Here is a 16,584-nt window from a genome sequence, read left to right on the forward strand (position 1 = left end):
ACGCCACTTGGTTGTTTCACAATAATTAAGATTAGGTATCTAAGTAGGTTTCACATTTCTGTTATCATTTTAGCCCTAAAATAGTTAACATCAGGGTTGGGGAAGGCCATCTCAAGTGGCGTCCACTTTCTGAACAAGACCCAGAGACAGTTTGTATCCACCTATCATAAGGCTACTAAATGGGGAGTCATAAGTACTGTATGTGATCTTGCATACGCCACATATAGCCCACATTGTATATAGTTTGTATATATATTGAGCTCTGCGTGTGCTTGTGTGTGTATGTATGTCTGTTGTAAGTACTCTGTGACTGTCACTGTTCTCAGGAGACATGCAAGTCAGAAATTCATTTAACTATGTATGCAACGGAATAAACTTCAACTTGAACAAGTGGAATCAGAAATCATGAAAAACGCAAAAAGTGTGCAAAACACAAAATAATGCAATGGATAGCAGCTAAGGACACATGTTTCTAATTCAGTTAGCAGTAAACCAGTGCTTAATCGATCATTATTTTGGATAAATTACAATACAGCACCATACTCACAAATTTGTTTCATAGACAGTGTCACAGGAGGCCTGGAAGAACCGGGAGGTGGCTTATACATCCCCCGGGCCACAAGGGGGCAACCGCCCTGGATCTTGAGGAGACCACGGGAAAGGAGCAAGGAGGCTCAAGCCCATTGGGGCCCATGGCCAGCACCAGGGGGCACCCCGAGCCTCATGGAGCCCGGGAAACAGGCACTTCCGCCATACCAGGAAGTGCTGCCGGAAGAGTGTCATCAGGCACCTGGAGCACATCCAGGTGAGAATAAAAGGGGACGCCTCCCTACAATCAGGGAGCTGGAGTCGGGAGTGGGAGCAGGACGAAGCTCCTGTAAAGAGAGGAAAGGCGGCCCGCAGACTGAGAGAGAAAGGCCCGTGTACAAGGTGGTTAGTGCTGGGAGCACTGTATGCTGTGCAGGACTGTGTTTAATGAATAAACGTGTGCTTTTTATAAAGAAGTGGTGTTTGTCTGGTAGTGTTCAGACCTGGGTTCTCACAACAGATAAACTCTTTTATTGCCAAATTCAGTATTAGAGTTTAAGGTATTCTTACATACATATAGAAATAACAAATGCTAATGTAAACCTTAAAAATAAGCTATTAGATTTCAGCGCTTGCACAGCTTTAGGATAGAAACTCAAGTGGAGCTGGCTTGTTACGTGGCATAGATGGAAAGCCTGAAGTTGATAAAGCTGCCAGTGATGAAAAGGTTGAGATGAATCTGCAGTTGTGTATATGTCCAGTTGATAACACTTCTATTGGAGTATGCTAAAGGGCATTTTTATTCACATATGCAGTATTTATTCCAATATCACATAAAGACAAAATACTTTTTTTTCCAGAGGTATGAAGTTAAAACTGATTGTCATTATGAACAGTACTGCACATCCTCTTGCCGACGCACTGGCATTAAGTACTTTTGGTCAATGAATTGCTCTGCAGACTTGTGTTAAGAAAAGTGGCTCCTTTATGCCTACAGCATTACACCTTTATAATGCCTCACGGTAACTACTCTCTTACCTTTAGCAAAGTCAGAAGTTTCCTCCTTTTTTGTAATTCTTATGTATGTTTCAGGGGGTTTGTTGTTGCTGGCTTGTTATAATATTTCTTGAGCTTCTATATAATGCACCATGTTCATCTTGGGACAATTAGAGTACAATCTGTCTATCGATCAAAAAATGTCAGCAGGTCTGCTTTGCCAGAATCCTCTTCTTCTTCTTATTATCATTATTATTAGTTGTCCCTACATCGACAGCCTCTGTTGACCTTTACTTCAGGAGTCCTATACAGTGCCCCATTTCTAATCTTTCGTCATATGAGTACCAAAGAAACTACAGGAACTTTTTATGTACAATTTATTCTTTTTTTGTTGCAATATCTTTTATCTATTTCAGTCTGAAAGATGTGATTTTTTTTTATTTTTTCCTTGTGTCTTCAAGAAATATTGTGAAACAGGATAGAACTCCATTGAGTTACTGGTACATCTAGGAGTCAAAAAAGACACAGTGCTAGATTTAGCAGAGGACTGAAAGAAATGCAGAAAAAATGACAAAAGCCCGCTGTAGTTAAATCTCTCACACTGTTTGATACAATTACTTTCCTTTTCTTTTTGTGAACATTAAGTAGACAGACTGGACTCAAGGCAGTAAGTTAGATACTTGGGGCTAGGACTTAGTGTTTCAAGTAGCAAGAGGTGGGTCTCGATCTGCAGGTTTAACAACTGGACACAACTGGACACTTTCCATAGATACCAGAAATGTAATCTATTAGTCAAAAAGGATATCCTACCTGTGAGCAGATGTGCTTTTTTAAAAGATAAAGCGTCTGACGCACCACTCAAAAAGGCATGAGAAAGTGCTTTATCCCTGTTACAGCACACGTACCTCCTGTTACGAATCAGCCTGAATTTGTTCCGTTTTGTGTATAGTTTGTGCTTTATTTTTTCCTTGTGTTCTGTGGGTGTAACCCAAATAGATGGGTCCACTCTGCTTTTGGGACTGCTGTCCGCTTTTATATTCTGGCGGAAGAGTTTGTCCCAGCAGAGGTTAATTGGAGTGTAACACGTGGGAGGCAGCTAAGGGGATCGAAAGAGGGTAATTCCATGCCAGACCAGGGGGTGGCAAAGTGCACTGATCATTTCGCTCTTTCTTCTGCAACCAACTACGGGAAATTCAGCCTGGGTCAGATGATGTCACTTCAGGTTCCAGGCCCGATAATATCACTTCCGGTCCTGGTCCTAATGAAGTCACTTCTGGTCCCTGATGACATCACTTCCTCTAACCGGTTTTAAAAACCATTTTTGTGTTTTCAATTCAGTTCAGTTGTGGACTCAACTCTTTAAAGAGATATTGTTGGGGTTTTTTCTCTTTAATCTACCAAGTCTACAGGGTGGTTACCCCAAACCTTTTTCTGGTGTCCTTTGCGTCATTTGACAGGAATTTATAAAGTAAAGATTATATTGTGAGTACTGTATTGATTTTTCTGGTTTTCTGAATTTTTTGCTATTAGATTTTGGATTTGAACTTATTTGCTTTGAATTCGTTCTTAGGCCTGTCCTTTTGTCTTTTTTCCATCGTTTGTTCTCCTTTTGTTTATTCTACTTATTTATTTTCATTGATGAATATTATCTGTTGATGTTGTCTTCTCCAGACACATGTTTAATGGTTTCCTGTCACTTGAAGGGTATTTGTGTGTATTTTTGGATATAAAAGCTATGTTCCCCAGTCCCAGTTGGGACTATGCAGGCCAAAGCCTGCCTATGAAGAATGAGGTGAGGTTAGCTGGGATGAGGCCTATCTCTAGGCAGGCCAGTGAAGGTCCTGAACTGGTTTGGGAGTCTCTTGGTGGCTGTTCACCCATTCACTATGCTTGTATCACCAATTCACAATCCCTCCTGAAGTCTGCTACAACTTAATTTGGTCATTCTTGATGGTTTTGGATGCTGTTACGCTCTATATCTGTTTTGTCAATGTTTATTTTCTGAAGGTTAGGAGTTTTTACTCAGATAAAACACTTTGCCACTCAAACTTAAAATGGAAATTAACAGATTAGTTCCTGGTACTCAATTAGGACTAAAGTCTATCTGTTTTTGAGTTTAAAAAAGTACAGTTATATTAAATTGACTGGGTGATTGAGAATGTTTGAAAGGGAGATAGACAAAGCAATAATTGTTAAACAAGTAGAGGTCAAATATATGAAAAAAACTACAAAGTGTAGACCACACAATAAAGGGAAAAATGCTCATTTCCTAATCTAAAATAATCTAATTTAATCTAATCTAATCTAACCTAACCTATCCTAATCTAATCTAATCTAATCTAATCTTTTCAAAATGCAAAACATCTTAAACAGGCAGGATAGAATGATCCAAATGACACATGGCCCTCATGTTACATGACCAGCATTTGGCACCACACAGCGTCAGTAAACAACATGCTAGCATCCCCCCCAACCCCCACCCCCCTCACCCCAATCCACATAAACAGTTTCTCATGGCTCTTTCTCCTGATTCACTTTGTCATTTTTGTTCCCTTGGTTTACCAGGCACCTTCCTCCATATGTTCTGCCACTGTCCTCTTCTTTTCTCTTACATATAAGCCAGTTTTTCTCTTCTTTTCTGCCCATAAACATCATTCTTATTCCTCAAACACTTATTTTGTTAGACCTTTCAAAGCGTTCTCTCTCCTCCCATCACTGTGAAATTACTCTGTCTTGGCACTATATTGGCTAAATTACTTTTTGCCTCTCAATGGCAATCTCCAGAGCTTCTTTCTTTGACACCGGCCAATTTTCCCTTTTTAACCCAATTCTTTTGGAACTTTCTACATATTGGATTAAAGGAGCATCTTTAGAATTCATTGAGAATTGATCTACCTCAGTTTCAATTCAGAAAACTTTATTATTCGATGCCCACTGTCATCACAGTTACAGCACACTTAGGTTCTTTGGTGGTGTGTTCACATCTTTTGTTAACTAATTATTTTCTTCATCATAATCTATGCATTTTGTTGATTTTGACTATGCTGCTAGGCCATACTAATAAGAAAAACAACATGGTCTCAACCATTGCAAAAATGTCACAAAATGGAGGTGATGGACAAAAAACACAAAAGACATCACAAGAATATTGATCGAAAAATATAAACAACCAAACAAACAAATAAAAACAATCCTAAAAATGAAGCTGACTGAATCTCAGGATGCCAAACACAGGTTCATTAGAGGATCTGTTTGAAAATAAAATGACATATTTGGCATCTTCTTTCCATGTTTGCATGCCTTGTAATTAATTTATGTTGTCCATTATATTTGCTCAGACTGTGGAGACATCTCTTTTATTTGGCAGTTTGTCATGTAACAGTCTCCAACGTTATTTAAGTGTTAGGAGTTGGAACAAAAACCTGCAAAAACCTTATCGAAACTTAAAATAAAATTAAATGAAGGACTCATCTTACTGTAGATTTCTATTTATTAAATCTTAATATTTTTCAGTTGCTGGCCTCTGAACCCTCACTAATAGCAATCATGTTTGCCACATTTACAACACCATTGGCACACCTCTTTCCTTTTTTGGTAAGTCAGTCCGGCCAGACATGTATGTTAGACACAAATAACTGTAAAGAGACAGAACTATTCAACATACAGTACATGTTAATTCAGAATACTTTTGAAAGATTATTTACAAAAGACAACAAAACATCAAAGGTCTTTGTTTACATGGTTTAAAGAAATAGCCTAAAATCAGAATGACAAATAAAAATAATCCAATATTCAGACACTGTAAAATACATTCTTTGGTCGAGAAGAAAATTCCTTGCTTCTTTTAATTAAATTTAGACACATAGTAAAAAAGTTCCTCAAAACTGGTTAATCATGTGGATTGGCTGACTGTACTCTAAAATAGTCACACTGTGGCAAAACACTTCAAAAATATTCCTTTTTCAAGGTAAAGTCAATTAGCCACCACTGAATTGTTTGAAAATCCATACAAATATACCCAGGATACCCCTCTAAAAACCTTTCAGCCTGAGGCTGTGCAGGAAGAAAATAACAAAGGCCAGAAATGAGGCCTGCGTCTTTGTTTTTATTTCAGAGGATCTGCTCCTTTGTGGCTTTTTGACTTTGTAATGTAATCACGCTTGAAGACAAAAAAAAAGAGCATGCTTTTATTTGCTGATGGCTTTGTAATTTTGTTACTTTAGACAGTGATCAACGGCTCTTACACTGACAGGCTTGACCTGTAGATGACAGATGCCTGGTATAGCGAGGCTTGGTGTAATAAATTTCAATGATGACCAAAATCACTTTACAGCTCAACGGCAAACATGAGACAATATTTTGATTTTAGAATTAAAACATACAATGCACTGCATGCACACAGAGGTGTTTAGTGCTGCTGCATCACTGACTTCGAATGCTGGACTGTTTGCATAAGCCCCCCAAGTCTGCATTGGTTTTTATAGGGGCATGCCAGTTTTTCTCTGAAAGACAAAGACATTAGGTTAATTGCCAACTCTAATTTGTCCTATTGTGAGATATATTGGCTGTGTGCATGACTTCAGTTTAAAATGGAAAGGCTCCCCATCCAAGGTTGGTTACTACCTCGTGCCAGTGGGATATTCAGCATGGGATACATTTCCATATTAGATACTGATGTGTGTATGTGTTATACAATTACAATTACTTTTTTTTTTTTATCTCACCTTTTAATATTTTATGTTTATTTAAGTTTAATGTATACTTTTTAATGTAACTGCACAGTACGGACTGCTGCATTTCACTATATACTCCTGTGTGTGCACATGTGACCAAAAAAATGAAATATTGAATCTTGAGATTATACAATTAATAGGCAATTACATTTTCTGTGATGGCACCTCATCCAGGATCGGTTCCTGCTTTGTGCCTGATGGTGCCAAAGTAGGCTTCAACCCTGAGGCCTGAAGTAAGGGTGTTCAGAAATGTACAAATAATTTAAATTAATTTACAAAGCCTCCTTCTCAGCTAGAAAAGTAGAAAGGAGCTTAGCATGCAGTACAATGTGTTAAACTGAAGCAGAGTAAATACATTATAAAATACATTATAAAAATAGAAAGTTATAGAACAGTTCATCTGTTATATGGATAGTCACAATTGTTTGTACCACCAAATGTCAGTATAAATTGGATGTAGGCCATTTACAAAAATCTGCAGGACAGTCTAAATGTTACTGGTAGGCCAATGAAGGTAGATAGTTTGCAAAGTGATGACTTAATGTGACTGAGAACCAGGGATTCTAGGCTTTGATTATATCTGGGTCTTAGCCCCCTTTAAGGATGATCAGGGACATCCTTCTCAAATATGTCACAAATAACCAAATTACTGTTGGTACTCTATGTTTTGTTCCTCCTCAAGACGTAACTTCTTAGAAAACTGTCTGTCCTCCTCCCAGTTTTCAGCACATACATATATAGAGAAGCTTGGTGCTAGGATAGTAGAATTTCTAATTCGCTAATTAACATATAATGTTATGGAAACCATGGTGGGGGTCCCAGTAGGAGTTTAGAACATTAGAACATTAGAACACTCTAGACTTAAAGTATATATATATATATATTACGGCCAAAACCCGAAATTGGCCAAAGTGGGAAGTGTCCGGCCAAATCAGGAAATGGCCAATGTCGCTGTAAATTGACCAGCCAATGTCCGATCTTTTCCTTGATTTCGGGATTTGGCCAGACAGTTTGCGAAATGGCATGGGGCGATCGGCCAAAGTCGGAAGAAAAGAGGCATGAGCAGCGATTTGCTGTGCACTTAGTAGAGCAATTACATCGAGTGTAGCCTTGGCCGCCGGTCAATGATTGGGAAGACGCGACAGTTCGCAGTGATTTTTCCTCTGTGCCTATGGATTCCACTGTGAGCAGTTTCTCGTACAGAATGGAAAACTCACTTCTGAATCTGCATCTGAATATTTAAGCATCTTCGCACCTTGAGCGGACAGTCTTACATCAGCACATCGAATTTTGGCCAGGGATTTCTCGCCACTTTGCGAAATGGCCGGCCAAAGTAGCATATACACTTTTCATTTCTAGTAATTCGGACTTTGACCACACCTCTCGGCCAAAATGCAAAATGGCCGGCCAATTCAGGAACTGGCAGAACTTCGTGTTTTGGCCGTAACATATGTTTATATATATATATATATATATATATATATATATATATATATATATATATATATATATATATATATATATATATATATAATGTTATACATTATCTGCCATATAATACAAAGATTACACCACACCTGATTTGCCCTAACTGGGGTTCATCAGGTGTACACACTTTTGCATCCCCTTACAGTAGTGCATCCCAAACTCTGTCCTGGGGACCCCCTGTGGTTGCAGGTTTTTGCACCAACCAGCTTTTGTTTCTAATTGGACTCCTGGGCTAATTAAGTGAACTATTATTTCCCAAGTTCTGTGTTTTGGGAAAAATATAGAAATTAGAAAACTAAGTTTGGTTAAAAAAATATTAAAATGTACTAAGCAGTTATATGGGAATAATGTATTTTTTTTCTTTTTAACAATATTTTCATTATACTTTTCTAATTGTTTAATTAATCCATTTTTTACTAATGAATGGGTCTGACACTAAAGTAGTTGCAGCCTTTGATTATTCAGTGTTGTTTGCCTCATTTTTAATTGTCATTAATAAGATACAACGAAGGGGGAAAACTGCACAGAGAAAGGGCAAAATATAATGAAACCAACAAAAGAGAGTTAAGCAGTTAAATCTATAGCAAAAGCAGAAATATTTCTAAATGTCTTATAAATGTAAAATTCATGCTGCTTTGCTTTTCTAAATGTAGAATATGATAAAAAATACCAGCTAAATGAGATCAGTGTTATCAGGTGTCACTGATTAGGAATCTGGTTGGAAAAAAAACCTGAAACCACAGTGGGTCCCCAGGGCTGAGTTTGAGAACCCCTGCCTTATAGGGATCGAACCTCGGATATCAGGACCTGAGGAAAAGCCTGACATTTCGACACAGCGGCTGGTTCGCTTACTTGACGGGGTGTAGATCAGAGTATTACATTCATAGGTGTGAATCACAATTTGATTATTTGAGTGGTTACTTACCAGGTAACTCTTGTGGCAAACATCCGATCTGCTTCTCACAACTGAGAGGATATAATCAGATTGTGATTCACACCTATGAATACATGTGTATATATATATATATTGTGGCTTGCAGGGGGCACTTAGCTCCCCAAACCCGACACAGACAGACATGAGGCACAAGTCCAACACAACACACAGCCTTTTATTCAGTGGTAAATGCTTCCCAAATCGTTTCACGCTCTCCAAAATGTAACACACAAGTCTCCAAATAATAATCAAATAATAACAGAGAGCACTTCTCTTCTTTTTCTTTCTTTCTCCAACTCCCGTCTCTGGCTTCTGGAGTAGTGGCCACTGACTCCTTTTATGTGATCCCCGGGGAGTGCTTCTGGTGTCCTGCAGGATTGGTGTGGAAGCACTTCTGGGTTAAATGGGAGCCTGATGATGTAGGGCTCAGGAGTCCCTGCAGTAGCCCCTGGCGGCACCCATGGAACCCAACAGGGCTGAGCCAAACTCCAACTCCCATAAAGCCCTGTGGGAATATGTGGTGCCACAACAACCCAGGGGAGGCTGCCAGAAGAGATAATGCCCTGAGCACAGTTTCCCCTCAAGTCCTTTCACTACGTAGGTGTTCCAGGTGTCCACACAAACACACACACACATGCACGCACACACAAGTCACACACAGCAAGATGGCTAACATCCACCACGGTGCCCTCTTTCAGTTGTGAGAAGCAGATCACAGAATGGTTGAAATAGTTTACTGTCAAATAATGCAAAGAGTACGCGACACGTGTTTCGCCCTAATTCTGGGCTCATCAGGCGTGCACACTAACTGCACCCCCCTCTCGGGGAATCGACTTGCTGACCAACCACAAGCGTTACCTGGTAGGTAACCACCCATACAATCAGATTGTGATTCAGACTACGAATGCCATGAATGTAATTACCCCGATCTACATGCTGTCAAATGAACGAACCACACGCAGTGGTGCAATGTTAGAGGCTTCGCCTCTGGCACTGACGTCCAAGGTTCAATTCCCCGCGAGGGAGGTGCAGTGAATGTGTATGCCTGATGAGCCCAGAATTAGGGCAAAACATGTGTCGCGTACTCTTTGCATTATTTGACAGTAAACTATTTCAACTATTCTATGATCTGCTTCTCGCAACTGAAAGAGGGCGGATGTTAGCCGACTTGCTGACCAACCACAAGCGTTACCTGGTAGGTAACCATCCATACAATCAAATTGTGATTCAGACTAAGAATGCCATAAATATATACATATATATATATATACTGTTTACTGCTCATAAAATTAAAGAGATTACTTAAATTACACATTGGATCTTGATGAACAAAATATACAAATGGAAAATCTTTACTGAGCAATGTTGTGTAATTCATTGAGAACAAAACAATGTAACAACGGTCAAAGGAAACCAAAATCTCCAACTCATTGAGGGCCGCATTCAATGTCACACTGAAAATCAAAGTCAAAAATTGAACTCACAGGCCTGCGTAGATTTCATCACAGAAATTCATAATGTGACGCAGTAGTGTATACAGCCCCCACATGCCTTTATGCACTGTCGACAACGTCTGGACATGCTCATGATGAGATGGCGGATGGTGTCCTGGGGGATTTCTGTGAGCATAGGTACCACTATGGGATGTCGGGCCCTCATGTCACCCTCATAGATTTTATTTCTGACAGTTTGCTCAGAAACATGTACACCAGTAGCCAGCTGGATGCCATTTTGTAGGGCTCTGGCAGTGCTCCTCCTGTTCATCCTCGCTGCCGGGTTGATGCCCTTCTGCTCTCCTGACCAGCTCTCCTCATGTAATGGCCCATCTCCTGGTATCTCCTGTGTGCTTTTGAGACAGTGCTGGGAGACACAGAAAACCTTCTTATGACGACACGCATGGACATGCCATCCTGGAGGAGCTGGACTACCTGTGCAACCTCAATCAGCGGAAGGTACTACCTAAAGCTACCAGTAGTGACAAGGACACTAGCAAAATGCAAAACTAGAGAAGAACCAGTCAGGAAGGATAAGGAGAGAGCAACTGTCTGTGGCCACCACCTGCAAAGCCATTCCCTTTTAGGGGGGTGTCTTGCTGTGGCCTCCCCAGTGCACCTGTTGTCACTTTCACTTGCACCAAAGCAGGTGAAGTTGATTCACAATCGCTTATGCTTCCTAAGTGGACAGATGGATGTCCCTGAAATTTAATTAACTTGCTATTAGACTCTGATGATTGAGTGTTCACTTAATTTTTTATGTAGTGTATATTCTGAAGGATGGCATGAATGAACTGGCATCCCAGGGGGATACACCTCTTACCCTGTCTCAGCCAGGAGGCTGAAATGGAGTGCCTATATGGAGGATCTGACGTTCTGGCTAGGCTGACTAGAAGACCCTTACCTGGCTGGGAGGCCAGTATAATGGAAGGATCATGGGAGACAGACTGTACACTCCCTCAGCACACTAGATGGCAGCACTCCTGGACTGGTGCACCCATGCACATGTCCGCAAGGCATACTGGGATCCATAGACCCATTAGACAGCCCTGATGGGTTCCATGGATGCTGCCAGGCGGAGTGGCATGGAAGGACTATCCCCAGTTTGGAAGGCTTCCACCTGACCTGGAACTGAATCCTTTGGACAATTTCCTAGCACCAGAAGTACTCCCAGGTACAGGATAAAAGAGGACACCTCACCTCATTCAAGGCGTTAAGAGTTGAGAAATAGGAGAGAAGGCTTGCCTTGAGAAGAGTGCAGGAAAATCATTGTAATTGTGCTTGTGTTTGTAATTGAAAGGTACTTCATATAATAAAAATATAGTTTATTTGAACCCTTGACTGTGTCAGTGCACTTGTGCCTACAGTCTGGGACTCCCCCCTATTAGTCACAATATGTTGATGCAAAAAAGGAGTGGGGGTATTAAATGAATAAAAATATATACAAAACAAACAAAAAGATCAGGGTCTTGACACAATATATCAGAGGCCCATTCCTCCCTACGACACTGCCTAAAACTAAGAATTTTAGGTGGTGTCAAAGATTTTCTTTTGAAATTTAAACTGGAATGGTAAAATGTTGGCTTCAACAGCACTTTCAGGATCTCTAGAACAGGTGGATGCACCCTTTTGAAAGCTAAGGGTGCAAAACCATTTTTGTAGCCGAGTTCACCACAGTGTGATCTGGAAATTAATGCTGATGGTGTGAGATACCATTGAGTTTGATGCATGTCGTGCCATAGCAATGCAGAGTGACCTTTGTTACTTTGCTAGAAGCATATGGCTAAGAAAACAATAAAATGCACAACAAGCAGATAGGTCACCAAGGTGACAGCAGATTGTGGAAAAAATCGTGTATACTTGATGAACCTCAACTGCTCTATCACTCTGTGGTGGCTAATAATAATATATAATGTAAAATCTAACATACCGTGAATGTATTGTAACAATAAGCAATTAAGGTAACCAAGTATCCATCCATCCATTATCCAACCCACTATATCCTAACTACAGCGCCATGGGGGTCTGCTGGAGCCAATCCCAGCCTACACAGGGCGCAAGGCAGGAAACAAACCCTGGGCAGCCAGCCCACCGCAGGGCAGGTAACCATGTATATTTTTGCAAAATGGAAAGGTATCACAGAAAGGGTTGGCACAAATGCAAAAGGTGGTGGACTTACAACGGCAGAGAAGAAAGCAAACTCTGACTGGAGCTCACTAAGATAATAATGCAACCTCTCACTAATGTCACTGGATCTGCAGCCAAGATCCAGGGTATAGAAGAGAGAAGGAAAGGACCATGGCTACTATATATTGCCTAACTGTTCTTATTGTTGATGTTTAGAGCTCTATTACATTGCTTAAGATCTCTACAGCTTAATACTAAACACTTAATAAGACCCCATTTGTGTGAGATTTGTGCATTTGTCATTTCTCCATCCTAGTTATGATGATAAGTACTTCTACAAAAGTTAGTATCTGTTGTGCTACAGCCAGGGTTGATCATTCCTAATTGAATTTGTTTTCGTAATGTTTGTAATTATATACTTACTTTTCAAATTTGCCTCTGTTTGTGTGCTTTGTCGTTGGAGCCCCAGGAGGCAGGAACACCCTGATGTCACTGCTTGCTGAAATCACCTCCCCAACTTTATATTCTGTCTGTGAAGAGGTCTCAGTAGTGTTTTCATTGAAGTCATTTGTAGTGCATGTGAGTATTACCATTTTTTGCCTGTTATTTGTTCATTTTGCTACTGCTTTTGGATATTGATTTCTGAATAAGTGTATTGGAAGTTGTTCACCTTAGGATTGTCTTTTGGCAGCTCCTTTCTGTCTTTTGAGCTCCTTTACATTATTCCATACCATACTATACCATTTTCTAAACAATGAGCAGGGTCACAGTAGGTTAGAGCCTATCCCAACAATTATAGGGTGCAAGGCAGTAGCAATCCTTGGACAGGGCACCAGTCAATCGCAGGGTGAACATAATCACACACACACCACACATGCACACACACTACAGACAATTTAGCATTACCAGTCCACCTAACCTGCATGTCTTTGGACAGTAAAAGGAAACTGCAGCACCCAGAAGAAATCCATGAAAACAGGGGGAGAACAAGCAAGCTCCTTGTAAGGAGGACTCAGGACATGAACCGTAGTCTTCTTACTGCAAGGAGTGCTACCACTGTGCCACCCCTCTTTTGTTATTCCTTTTTCTGTTAAATATAATATACTTCTCATTTATAAGGGATTGGTGTTGCCTATTTCCATGTTTTTTTCCCTATTGTGAAGTATTCTGGAACATTTATGTTTATTTTTGAGCTTTAATTCACTTTCTCTATTTTGGGGCCTAGTAAAGCTGAAGCCTGCTGTTAGTAGTTGGGAGTAAACTGGATTGGTTGAGCCTAATCTTATCCGGGCCTGCCGTTATGGTCTGTTCGGAGGCCTCACCCTCTTTTGTCATGTCTGTAACTCCTAACTGTGACAGTATCTAAAAGTAAGTATAGAATGGTGTTGATTCAAGCTTGTGAGTCCAAAGGGTTTGTCTATACAAGTGTTTGGTGGATTGAAGAACCACACAGAAATTTTATACAGGGGAGACAACAAGAGGAACATTTGTCTTCACGTCAATACAATGTGTCTGTTTAGCATTGTGTAGCATGTTTGGATTGGCGTGGGACCAGAGGGTGTACTGCAGTTACTGAGAAACACTCAGACTATTCCACCTCCTCAGGAAAGCTTGTATCAGAGCTTAAAATGATGACACTAGTTAGTAACTGAACTTATTGTAAGGAAAAGTAGCTTGCATTGGTGGTATTTCCATGAAAAAAAATTATGGGTTCAGAGAAATGTATCAGTTCTGTCTTAAGCATATTTTGTAGAACCAAATTAGGTTTGTGACAATGTAGCCCATGGTATCTTGGGATGGGTGTTGTGAGAATTTGGGGTTCAGAGCAGCTGTTACAAGCCATTTTCACCCGGTACTTGCAAAGCCAGAGTTATGTCCACATTCTTGGCATTACATCAAATCCATTTAAGATGGGTATAGCATTCTTGCTTTCAGAGTTTCAAGGTTTGGCACCTGCGGATTGCATCCCAGAAGTCTGTGTATAATGCTAACCTTTAAGCCTCATCTTATTTTCATTTCATTCATTTATGGAAAGGCTGTACAGAATTTAGATTTGGGGATATTTGTGCCAGATCAACTTTAATATAAATAAATACAGAGTATTATACATAAGAAGTAATACTGTTAGATTTGAATACACAATGGGTGGTTTGAAACTTGCAAGTTCACCATATGAGGAGCACTTAGGAGTCATACTGGACTCATCATCATCTACATCCAGACAGTGTGCAGAAGTGATTGAGAAGGCTCATAGATTATTAGGTTATATATCACAGTGTGTGGAGTACAAGTCAAGGGAGGTAATACCTAAGCTTTACAACACATTAGGGAGTCCTCACCAGAGTACTACTGTATGTATGTACTTTGGTCTCCATGGTACAAGAAAGACATAGCAGTGCAACAGAAAGTCCAAAGCAACTATCGGATTCCAGGACTAAAAGAGGTATGAGCTCTGAGGAGAGACTGAAGAAGCTAAACCCTTTTAGTTTAAGCAAACAGAAATTAAGAGGTTACATGATCAAAGTGTTTAAAATTATGAACAGAATTAGTAAAGTGGATCCCTACTGTTACTTTAAAATAAATTCTTCAGCAAGAACACAGGGGGACACATGTGGAAAACTGTTAAGGGTAGATTTATCACAAAAGTTAAGTTTTCTTTATGTGGAAAATCATAAACACAAGTAGGGTGGTACACAATAATTTCTAACCTAATTAAATCATATTAAACAGATTATTAGGTTTATTGGTGAAATACGGGGTTATCTTTCTTATGGCATCATTATTTCTAGTACTGGTTGAAATTGTGTAATACTTACATATTATTATTTTTTTAAGTTTGGTCCTTGGAAAAGATAAAATCGGTGTTTCATTTACAAAATAAATTTAAGTTTGCATTCTTAGTGTCTCCAGTGCTTAAATACACTTTAGTGGCGCTCTTCATAATAAAAATATCAAAAATACAGACTTCAAACATGAAAACCTGTACATGTATGTTTATAATAATCTTTTTCTGATTAAATTCTCCTTTCAGGTATAACTGTTTTTTATCAAGAACTACGTTATAATGTGATTTACTTGTAAATTAACTTGCCTTAACCTACGAACAGGCGTGAGCTTTAGGTAACATACCATTTTCAGACCTCCTTAATTTAGGGTTACAGGGTCCACTGAGCACAAGGCAGAAATTATACTTCAAAAGGGCACCAGCCCATCACAAGTCCCACTCATACACATAGAGGACCTTTAATCACTAATTAACTTGCCCTGCATGCCTTTCAGAATATGGGAGGAAGAAAAATCCACACAGACATGGGGAGAACATGCAAACTGCACAAGAACAATGTACAGGCATTGGGTTCAAACCCAGGGTGATGGATCAATGAAGCAGTGCCAGTACCCACTGCATTACTATACCTACCAGACTTTAGTTGGTGAACAAAAAATGGAATTGCAAATACACATGATACTCACTTTTCATGTTAGGGTAAGGACTTCAACAACCCAAGAGGATCTCAAGGTAGAACTGCTACTGCTCTAGATTAAAAGGAAATAGCTACTGTGTTAGATCACATTACAATAGATTGATTAGACCTTCATTGTCACATACACTGAGAAAGCACAGTGAATTTCCTGTGCCACAAGAAATCCCAAAAGATTGTTTGATTGCCAATTCCAAGCTTGCCCCTCTATAAATGTGGGCTTGAGACGGCCCTGTGATGGACTGGTGCCGTGTCCAGTACTGTGTCCTGCCTTGCATTCAGTGATGCTGGGATAGACTTCCAGTTTTACATGGTCCTGAATTGGATTAACTGCATTTAAGAATTTTATGTTATGTTAATTATTTTGAAAGTTGTTGGAAGAATGAATTAAATATAAAAGGTAAGTTTCAAGGCTGAAACTAGTTTTATTTAACCATGTTTTTATATTTAACACTAGTGGGTGGCACAGTTACGCAGTGGTAATGCTGCTGCCTCGCAGTAAGGAGACTGGGTCTGCGTCCCTCCTGCATGAAGCTTGCATGTGTGGGTTTCCTCCCACTGTCCAAAGACATGCAGGTTAGGTGAATTGGCGATGTCAAATTAGCCCTAATATGTGTATCTGGGGGGCGGCACGGTGGCGCAGTGGTAGCGCTGCTGCCTCGCAGTTAGGAGACCCGGGTTCGCTTCCCGGGTCCTCCCTGTGTGGAGTTTGCATGTTCTCCCCATGTCTGCGTGGGTTTCCTCCCACAGTCCAAAGACATGCAGGTTAGGTGCATTGGTGATCTTAAATTGTCCCTAGTGTGTGT

At 40.0% G+C, this 16,584-nt stretch overlaps 3 protein-coding genes across 4 annotated transcripts in view; all 3 read right to left on the reverse strand.

Moving 5' to 3' along the window:
- The window catches only part of LOC114654705 (metalloproteinase inhibitor 3-like), a 756,439-nt gene extending 743,139 nt beyond the window's left edge, over positions 1 to 13,300 (reverse strand). The window contains exon 1 of the mRNA XM_051929647.1: positions 13,288 to 13,300. The gene's annotated coding sequence lies outside the window, so the exon portion shown is untranslated. The remainder of the gene's footprint in view (positions 1 to 13,287) is intronic.
- LOC114648663 (transcriptional enhancer factor TEF-3-like) overlaps positions 1 to 16,584 on the reverse strand; it is a 224,442-nt gene that overhangs the window by 166,977 nt on the left and 40,881 nt on the right. The window lies entirely within an intron of this gene.
- The window catches only part of tulp3 (tubby-related protein 3), a 470,805-nt gene that overhangs the window by 5,482 nt on the left and 448,739 nt on the right, over positions 1 to 16,584 (reverse strand). The window lies entirely within an intron of this gene.

This window comes from Erpetoichthys calabaricus, chromosome 1 (assembly GCF_900747795.2).
Source record: "Erpetoichthys calabaricus chromosome 1, fErpCal1.3, whole genome shotgun sequence".
NCBI classification, from domain to species: domain Eukaryota; kingdom Metazoa; phylum Chordata; class Cladistia; order Polypteriformes; family Polypteridae; genus Erpetoichthys; species Erpetoichthys calabaricus.